We start from the raw sequence: 10,360 nt of genomic DNA, 5'->3' as shown, positions 1-10,360 counted from the left end.
TCTTTTCTAATGATAATCACATTTTATCAACAAAATTATTTGCTTTAATAAATTATTTAAAGTATACGAATCTGAAGTCTTGTCTATTTTAACAGTCTAATCTGAAAATGACATGATTAAAATACACCTGTTTAATGTTCAAGTACTGATAACATACTTTTTGTGAGGGGTGGTTATGTAAGTTGCTGGGTTTTCTTTACCTCTGGAATTTTAAATTTGGCACTGCTTCTTCTTGGTCACACAATCTGTAGCAGTACAAGTGTACATATGTTAGTCTGCCTGCTATTTGGGTTTGTAGTCTCTTGACCTGTTCCTGAAAGTACGTAGCTACCAGAACTTCATCTGCTCTCATGTGGAGTGTGATATTTCCTCTTTGCTGCCCCATCCTGTGCTTCCTAAGAGCCTATGTCCATCTGTTGTAGCACTCAAACTGTGTAAGCTGTTCACCACATTGCTGTAATCCCAAAGAGGTCATAGTTCTGTAACTGCACACAGATTTTCCACATACAGCTGTTCTGTATGTACTTCATTGTTTCAGTTTTGATAGTTTTGCACATCAGTATTTGCAATATCAGAATTATGATTCACTTGCATTAAATTAATAGATGTGTGATGTAGAGGAAATACAGGGTATTAGAAAATTGCTTATTGGCAGCACTTTGTGAGTTAGGAGGAGCAGATCTCACTGAGACAACAGTAAAGGTTTGTTACTATTTTGAGTGTGTCTATTGGAAACCAAACTTATCAGTGTATTGACACCTGAATTCATTGAAATGTTCCCATAGCTTCTGTAAAATTCTTCAGCAGCTTTCAACTGTCTACTATTCAGTGCTACTGACGAAATACAATGAATATCAAACACTTTTTCTCAGCAAGTTGAGATAACATGTTAAACATGTTATTGTTATGTATATCTGTATACCAATAGATTGTAGCATGGTCACATTGATGGAAGCTGTACACCTGTCACGGTTTTGTGGTTCGTTATCAGTATGATCATAACATCATGTGGTGCACTGGGAGATAAAGAGTTAGTTCTGCTGTCTTGGAAGAGAAGAATGAACCATGATTCCCAGAAGACTTTGGTTTTTCATTCTGTTCTCAGGGAAGAGGGAAAGATAAAACTGATTGGAAGTCTCAAGAGACTTTTTTTTTTTTTTTTTCTCCCTTGCAAGTGAGAGTAAGAATTTGGGTTTTCAGAAACTCACTCCCTTTTACTTGATATTTATTAGCTTCAATCTCAATTGACTTGGAATTTTTTTACTACAATTAGTAAAGTAAGTTGCTGCTGTTTTTTTTTTCTTTTTTCCTTTCATTCCTTTCCTTTCTTTGCCCTTTTGGGCTGGTCCCCTGTCATGGACACAGATCTAGAGATAAAACCATGACAGTTCTGTTGATCCTTCATTGAACTGGCAAGATATGGATTTCTATTAGTAAGTCATTTTGTGAAACACTACATGTTAAGATTGAGAGCCCACAACGTTGAATTGATGGAGAAGCATTTTGTTAGGGAAAATGGCAAGCATTGTGAGTTAACTCTTTGTAAACTGATCCATACAGTGATTTTTATTGACTGCGGTGACTAGCTGTGGGTAAATGCTGTGGTCTGTAATTTGGTATATTCAGGCAAAGTATAGCATCAGGGATGATATATAGACATTATCACAGCAGATAAAACTGAACATCTTTGTTCAAATTCTACCTCTATAATTCTCCATCTTGTACAGCCCTGCTACCTGCTTGGTGTTCTTTCTGAAGAGCTGCTGTTGTCAAACTTAAAAAAAAATAAAAATAGAAATAAAAATTTACAAATATATGTGTAGTTATGTTCCCATTCAATAAATATAAAAGATTGCTTACCAGTGCTGTGCATTGTGATAGAATATTTATCTGCTCCTCAAGATGTAAGCATTCCACACACAATTCTTTCCACTAGTAATCTCAAATACTAGTCTTCAAGCATTTTCTCTGTTGGCATTGTAGACATGGATTCATTTTTTATTCTTCTGGGTTTTAATTTCTTTCTTAGCATCACAGCAATTAATTTAGCCTTAATCACCAAAGTTACTTACTTACTGACTAACCCTTTAGGGGTGTTTTTCTATTGCAAATGCTGAACACTTGGCTTTCACAGAAGTATAATACATGTGTATGCATCTTCAAATTAGCAAACTGATTTATGCTGTACCAAATTAATTTCTCTTGATCTCATCTTGCAGTGTTGTTACTGTAAATACTGTTGGTTAAAATGTCAACCAATGTCTTACACGTAGAAGATATAAAACTGTGCTCTGTGGGCAGTTTCCTGTACATTAATAGAGACACTCAAAACAGAAACTGAAACAATTAAAATGAGGGGAGTTCTATGCTCAGCTAAGCTTGTGCTCATCTTGCTGCACTGGTCATGAGAATTTAGCCATGTGGTTTGCAGAAAAGGGCTCTAAGCAAGCTCTAACTAAGCAAAAAATGTTGTTGGCAATATATTATTACTTGAATGCCATTTGACAGCACCTCTCCTGCCATGCTGCTAGCTGGCTTGAAGAAGAGTCAGAGTTGTAGAGGGTGGAAGGGACCCCTAGAGATCATCTAGTCTAACCCCCTGCCAAAGCAGGCTCCCTAAGTCAAGCTGCACAGGTAGGCGTCCAGGCGGGTCTTGAATATCTCCAATACAAACTAAGGCAGAACTGCTGAGTTTGTCTAACATCTATATTCAGGTAAAAACAGAGTCACACATGCATACCTGAAGGTTATAATTGAATTCTTTATGATCACCAAATTAATTATGTTTGCCTGTGAGTATAATCCACTTAAGTTCTAACAACTACTTTTTTTTTTTCAGTTTGTGGTGAAATAGTAGTGAACCAAGTAGAAAATGCCAAGTTGATCCTTTTCTGTGCATTAGAGTAAAATGCAGTTCATTGATCAAGTTTCAGATCATTTTCACTCTTTTTAAGTCATATATCATATAGCTTTTAATGCAAATAATAGTTTCTCATTGTATCTAGACACTAAAAGCTTGATTAACCTATATCCACTAAAAAAAAAAAAAAAGTGAAAATAACATAGCAAAGTAACCATTAGATTATAAATGGTATGTTAATTTTACTTTATTTGACAAAACATCGGATTTTATTTTCAGATCTTGTGGGTCTTATGTTTAAGACAGGGTTCACATGTCTTGACTAAAGTGGAAGTGTTGTTTCTTTTGTTAAGTTACAACTGATGATGCTTTATGTAACGCGCCTACTATATGACCTGTAGTTTTTGCCAGCTAGAGGCAATTCTTGTGGCTGACAATCACGTTTCTTTCCAAATGACTTCTGAAATGCTGACCACTGAGAATTTTTTATTGCCCTGGAATTATGTTTTAGAATCAAAAGTAAGGATCTTTGATGCACGTGAAGTCACATATGTTGGGTACTTTATGCAGCATCTCATTTCCAATTCTTGTTGCCTACACAGAGCATACATTGTGGCTATTGTTATTACTGAGCACAAATGTATAAAATAGATTAATAAAGCAATGAAGAACTACTGAGTTACTTACACATCTTACATAGTTTACTAGAATGCAGTACAATAGTACCAGAATTTAGTACAATAGTACTAAATACAAGGCCAGCAGAAAGTCTTTTTTTCTCTTAGTTTATCTCTTAGTTTGTCCCTGGATGTGTTTAAGAGCCGTCTGGATGTGGTGCTCAGAGACATGATTTAGCAGAGGGTTGTTAGAGGTAGGGTACTGTGGTTAGGCTGCGGTTGGATTTGATGATCCTTGAGGTCCCTTCCAACCTGAGTAATTCTATCATTCTATTATTCTATGGAAGCAAGTGGATTCATGAATGGAAACAAGGAAATGCAAGAAAAATAGCAGATGTTGGGGCAGGTTTTTAAGTTCTTTTCTTGGCTTTCGGTTGAACAACACGATCTGTCTGCTCGAAAAAAAAATCTCTGTTATGAGAAAAAATGCAGCACTGCTTTTTCAGTTAAGTCCAGTAGAGAAGTCTTTGTTTTCAAACTTTGGAAGCTGCAAAACTGTAAACAACCAGAGAAGTAGTTGTCTAAAAGTTGTCTTTAGCAACAGAAGAATGAGCATTATTTAGCGGCTAAAGCATTCTGTTTCCTTAAAGCATTGTGCCAAATTGTGCCACTACCCACATAGGGAAGGCAAGGCAGCAGCTAAAGGCAGAACTACTATTTTTTTTTCTGCATGACTGTTTAAATTTGTTTTGATTTTCTTCTGTTGTAGATAAATCTGTTAAACCAAATCATTTTTTCTCAAACACATAATTCAACCAAGAGGTAGTGAGCACTTTCTGCCATTTCATCTGTGGCTATTTTCTTTTTATTTCCTATGTTGCTTTCCTTAAAGTCTGCTGAAGACTTAACTCTAAAGTAAAGGGCTTATTTGATGGTAAAAACATACTAACAATTTGTGCATTTTTAGTCACGTCCATCCAGATTTCACCACGATTGAAACATCACTCAACCAAACAGTCCTGAGAAGCAGCTGATATGATCTGTATTCATTTTACTGATAAGTCAACGTAATACAACTGTCTAGAAATGTTGCCTGCAAAATGCTTGGAGTGTCAGGGTCAGAACACAAGTTGTGATATAATTTGATTCCGAAGCCAGTAGTACAGCTGTGTACTCACTGCAACGTTATGGTAAATAATCCATAGATGATAAAGGCATTGCCCTTATGCAGGTTTCCATTAGAGAAACTGAACAGCTGGAACTGTTAAACAAGTTTGTGCCTTCATACATCTGTCTTTTCTCTAAAGAAATGTATGAATAAAAATCTAACATAATAGCAAGATATGTTAAGCATATTTTCATGCATTACACCAGATTTTTATATAGATTTATAAAAAAGAAAAAAGTGAGGAGGGAGAGAATATTCACCTAAGTAAAGCAAAGTAGCCACAGCAGCACCCTCATGACAGCATGGAGACACGGACATTGGAAAGACAGAGACACTGCTGTCAGAGACCTGACTGTTTCAGAGAGATGGGAGCAGGTCACTGTGATGACACACCTCCATGTACTTGTGCTGGGGCTACTGCAACAACTTTACAGGATGCATTGTCTGTTCCTATTCTGAATCTTGACTAGGTAGACTTTTGGTAGGAGCAGCTTGTGTCTGTAGTTTTACCTTGCTGAAAGCAGGAGCCAGAGTGGTTGTGTGGTACTGGGAGCAGCAGGGTTGGGTCTAACAGAGCAGGTGGGGCCTGGCCGCTGAACAGAGGGTCTGGGTGGAATGGGTAGAATAGAGAAGCTCATGGTGAGAAATTTAGGGAGACACTGCAAAGGTTGTCCTGAGAGAAACTGAATTTTGGTCTGGCAGCAATATAATTCTGATTTGGGACAGAGCAGCGGTGTCAGAACACAAGAGGTTAGAGCACAGCAGCAGAGGCTGTGTTACGTGGTGGTCTGGAAGCAGTGGTGTTGAAGTGGGGCACTTCATCCTTCTTCCACAGAGGGCTTGAAGGCTAGCTGAACCAAAACTGAAGGTAGCTATTTGTAAAATAAATCTATGTGATGGGATGTGATAGCCTCAAGTGGTGCCAGGGAGGTTCAGGTTGAGATTTATTTAGGAGAGATTTATTCTCTAAAAGAATGGTGGAGTATTGGAAAGTGCTTCTCAGGGAGATGGTGGGTTTCTGTCCGGGAGATGTTAAGAAACATGTAGATTTGGCACTGAGTGATGTGGTTAGTGGGCATGGTGGGGTGGTGATGGGCTGACAGTTGGATTAGATGAACCAAGAGGCCTTTACAACCTAAGGATTCTATTATTCTACGATTCTGAGTATTTCCCTTTACTCACAACTATTATATAATTGGCATTACTTTATACAATTAGAGGCATTTTATACAATTAGAGGCATTATTAAGCTCGATTTACGTCTCTTTAAATGTCATGTACCTGCAAAACCCAAAATAATAAAAGCAGCCATTATTTAGAAGCGCTTTATTTATCCTCCACTCCAGTGCCCTGAAAGACAGGCCATCTAAATGTGGCTTATTTTGTGTGCACTGAACTTTTGACAGTCCTTTTATCTCCCACTGTACCATTCCAACAGTCAGCTGGATCTTCAAAGCACCTGTTCTCTAGGCAAGATGATGCTTGCTCTTTCTCCATTTATTCTCCCTTCCAAGTACACTAAAATGAAGACAGACTGAACAAGAACTTTCATGGACTATGGTTTTACTGAGTGCTGCACATCCTACCATTCAAAGATATATATACATATACTTACATGTTTATATAGACACACACTGTGTTTACACAGATATATGTCAGGGGGAAAGTGAGAGAAATAATTTTAAAACCAGAACATCATTAGTTTAATGTATTCTTAGGTAGTTTTGCTGTGGTTGTTGACAGGTGCTCTTCATAGTGGATGACAGAGCAGGGGATATTCTTCTAGTGATGAGAAGGGAATAATGTTTAATGAGTACTACTCCAGCAGCCATACTTAACATAAAACATCTATGTTTGCCATTGACAGTGTGCCACTTGTATAAGCCATGTGTCTTTCTTCCCAAAGATATTCTGAGATTAGAAAGATTGGAGATAGTGCTTCAGCTATTGCAGCAATGCAGACTTCAGTAGAATTTCAAGGCAGAAGGATCAAGCAGTCATGTTTAAGGTAAAATCAAGCTAGCCTGTCCCAAGCCTTCTTGTCTTCTGGCTGTCCTCTGCTGCTTGATTTTACCCCTCCTCCTCCATCCCCTTTTTACCAGCTGACTCATTCTTCTTCAGTCAGGTTCTCTGAGATCTACACAAAGACCAAAATCAGTTCTCTTCATAGTGTGTAACTTCTCAGGACAGACTGTTTTTAACTTCCACAGGCATCATGGTGGGCCAGTTACCACCTCTATACCATGGACTTTCAGTACTGTCATGAACAGTTCGCATGTTTGCTCAGAAGAACCTCAGCTCTGCTGCATCTCTACACAATGCACTGCATCAATTCCTTTCTCAAGAGCTATGATCTGAACTACTCAGGCTGAGCATTATTAACAGAAACAAAGGGTGTTCTGAAAGCAAATCAGACCTACTTGACTGTCACAAGCCTAGATCTGTGTTTTAGCTCCTAGGCTAAATTGCTGAGATTGATGCTTCTTCCTGTCTTCCAACTATAAAAATAACCTGGATCTGAAATACCTGGCACTTACAGAACTCTGGCTACTGGGTCACGTCCTCATAGAGTTACTCCTAGCCAGCACACAGAGATTTCTACTCAAAAGGAAGTCCTGGCTCTGCAAAACACAGTTCTCAACTCTGAACAACCTGAGCACACACGAAAATTTCGAGAGGCTGCAAGGAGAGACTAGCAGAACCAACGAACCCACGCCCACACTAGGACTGCAGCTGACGTTTTCCATTTCATCGATTACCCACGAGAGGGCAATGTCATTCCTATATTCAGCTGCTGAGTAGAAGAATACATGGAGCGCTGGACAGTTTGCATATTGCTCCTTCTCTGGCACTTCCACACACTGAGTTCTTCTTGCCTAAGTAGATCGACTTAACAACATCCTTATCAGCTATCAGTAATTGAAAGACCATTTGTTGCTGATGGAACTGGCACACCAGCAACTGATCGCTGCTGATAGCTGGCAGTAGTTGCATATGGCAAAGGTTCATTGATGTTACTTGAGATTCAAGTCTGTGTGAGCTCTGCTGAAATCTTGTGATGGGCTTTCTTAGTATTAGAGGTTAGCAGCCTCAGTCTTTCGTGCTGGCTTGCAATCTTTAATTATCATAACATGGTGAATTAATGCCATTCCAGTGAGTATTTGAGACTTGTGGGAGCTGCTGTGGGAAGATGGAGGAAAGGAAAATGATTAGCACTGCTCAGTGTCCTGGTGACAGACACCAGTGCATTGGCACACACTTACTGCTCTTTATGCCAGCCTCGAGCTTATTTAATCTGCAATGAGAGCTCTGCCTATGTAACAGTTAACAACATGTTAACTGAGCAAACACTGGACACTGTGAGCCAACACTGGACACTGATGAGTCTTCAGTGCCTACTCTCTCAGTCCACCTGTCTCAAGGGCGCAGCCTTCACAGTCTTTTTTCAGACTCTATACACAGAGAGGACAAGCTAAGAGCATCCACACCATGTTTTTTTGCCCAACATTTAAAAATGTTCTCAGGAAATGTCTTTTTTTGCATTCCTTGATGTCACTTATCATGGAAGATATTATGCAATAATGTAATTATTTGTGTGCTGTAGTAATGATGTTCTTTGAAGTTCTCTGCAGTTACACCTGCAGAAGCAAGCTGAAAAAAGATCTCTGTTGCACCACTCTGAGCAATACACTGAGGTCTCTATTGGCTGCTTTATGATTTTCACCATCTCAAAAGCTGTGTAACATCTATCCAAAGTTTTCTCTGCTACCTCAATGCTGTGAAAGGATCAAATCACAAACAAGTAGGCCATAAATGTTCGTACATTTAACATCACAATTGCTCCATAGCTCCCTTTTCACTTTTAGATATTATTTGCTAGTTTTGTTCTTCTGTTGTTCTTTTTTTTTTTTTTTCCTTTCTTTTCTAGTTGTTGGACTGTTCTGCTTATTAAAAATGCAAAGTGGCAACACCTAAGTGCAGCTCAGTTTCATATCAGTTTCATATTTTGTCTAGATACAGACTTAAAAAAAAAAGAAGAAAGTAGCAGTACAATGAGTACAATGAAGAGCCTTGCTTGAAGTGAAGAAGCTAAATACGAGCTAAATCTCTCTTCCTTTAGTTTAAAGCCATTCTCCTTGTCCTGTCACTATCTACCCATGAAAAAGTTGATTTCCCTCATGTTTATAAACTCCCTTTAAATATTGGAAGGCCACAATGAGGTCCCCCTGCAGTCTTCTCTTTTCCAGGATAAACAAACCCAATTCTTTCAGGCTGTCTCCATACGAGAGGTGCTCCAGCCCTTAGATCTTCTTCACTGTCCTCCTTTGGACCCTCTCCAGAAGCTCTACATCTTTTCTGTGTTGGAAGCCCACTCCAGCCGGAGCCTCATGAGGGCAGAGCAGAGGAGAACAATCATCTCCCTGACCCTGCTAACCACTCCTCCTCTAATGGAACCCAGGATATCACTGACCTTTGGTGCACACTGCTGGCTCATGTTAAGTTTTCCATCAATCAGGACCCCTAAGTCCTTATCAATAGGGTACTGTTGCATTCTTCTCCCAGTTTGTAATCTGGGACTATCTCAACCCAAGTGCAAAACCTTGCAGTTGGCATTGTTGGACTTCATTAGGCGCACAAGGACCTGCATGTTGAGTTTATCAGCATCTTTCTGGATGGCATTTCTTCCTTCTGCTGTATCAACCACACCATTCAGCTTGGTGTCATGCGCAAATTTACTGAGGGTGCACTCAATCCCATCATCTATGTCACTTATAAAGAAGTTAATCAGGAAAGGTAAATATTAAATTAAAAAATCAAGCGATTTTGACAGAATGTCTTCAAAACCAGTGTTATTTTTATGGTTACACACTTTGAATTTTATTTGCATATTTTAATTACATTAATATTTGAGGGCAAGCAGCAGAAATCCTGTGCATATTCTTTAATCCTATGGATGATAGTTTTTTTCTTAAACATATTTGTAATCCTTTATCTGAAAGATTAAAAAAAAGGCAAAAGGGCTTTACTGACCATTCTGCTCAGTGATAGGCTGCTGGTTATCACTGATGCAGTAGTCCCTACAAACATTGCCAAGTGGCATCATTCAAAACGAGCATGCAAGATGTTTAAAGCAAGTAGTGCAGCCTGCCCTTGCCTCTTATTCTAAAGGTGAAGGATCTTCCCCACAGAACGGCCCACCCTGGGCACACAGCCATCACTCAGCAACAACTGAGCATTGGTGCATTATGAACCCTGTCTGGGCTTTAACCAGGGCACGGGAAAGGAGCAGTGCAGTGTTAACTCAAGTGATGGCAAAGAATTATGTTCGTTTTGATACACTGGCTAAACACGGTCCTGTGAGCATCAACAAATAAGCAGCCATGCTTTCCACTGTGATAAAGGAACTTCAGTCGACTTAAACACATCATCTGCAAATTTTCAAATTGAATGTATAGAGTTGCAGTCACACATTTGACCCCAAAATGTGAATGTCTCAGCTGCATTTTTATAAAACCTGTCTTAGCAGAAATATATCCTTTGCTTCATAATCATGCCTTATAAATGTCATCACTTTTAGCAGTATGCATATTTGTGAACAATCGTTGTCAAGAGTGAAGCACAGGATGAGTAAAATTTTGTCAGAAATCTCTGATGAACACCTTGAGAACTCAATAAGAATTGCAACCACTGCCATCCAATCAGTCTGATGCATTG

Source organism: Phasianus colchicus, chromosome Z (genome assembly GCF_987193195.1).
Source record: "Phasianus colchicus chromosome Z, bPhaCol1.hap1.1, whole genome shotgun sequence".
Lineage (NCBI taxonomy): Eukaryota > Metazoa > Chordata > Aves > Galliformes > Phasianidae > Phasianus > Phasianus colchicus.
This window is presented reverse-complemented; position numbering follows the sequence as displayed.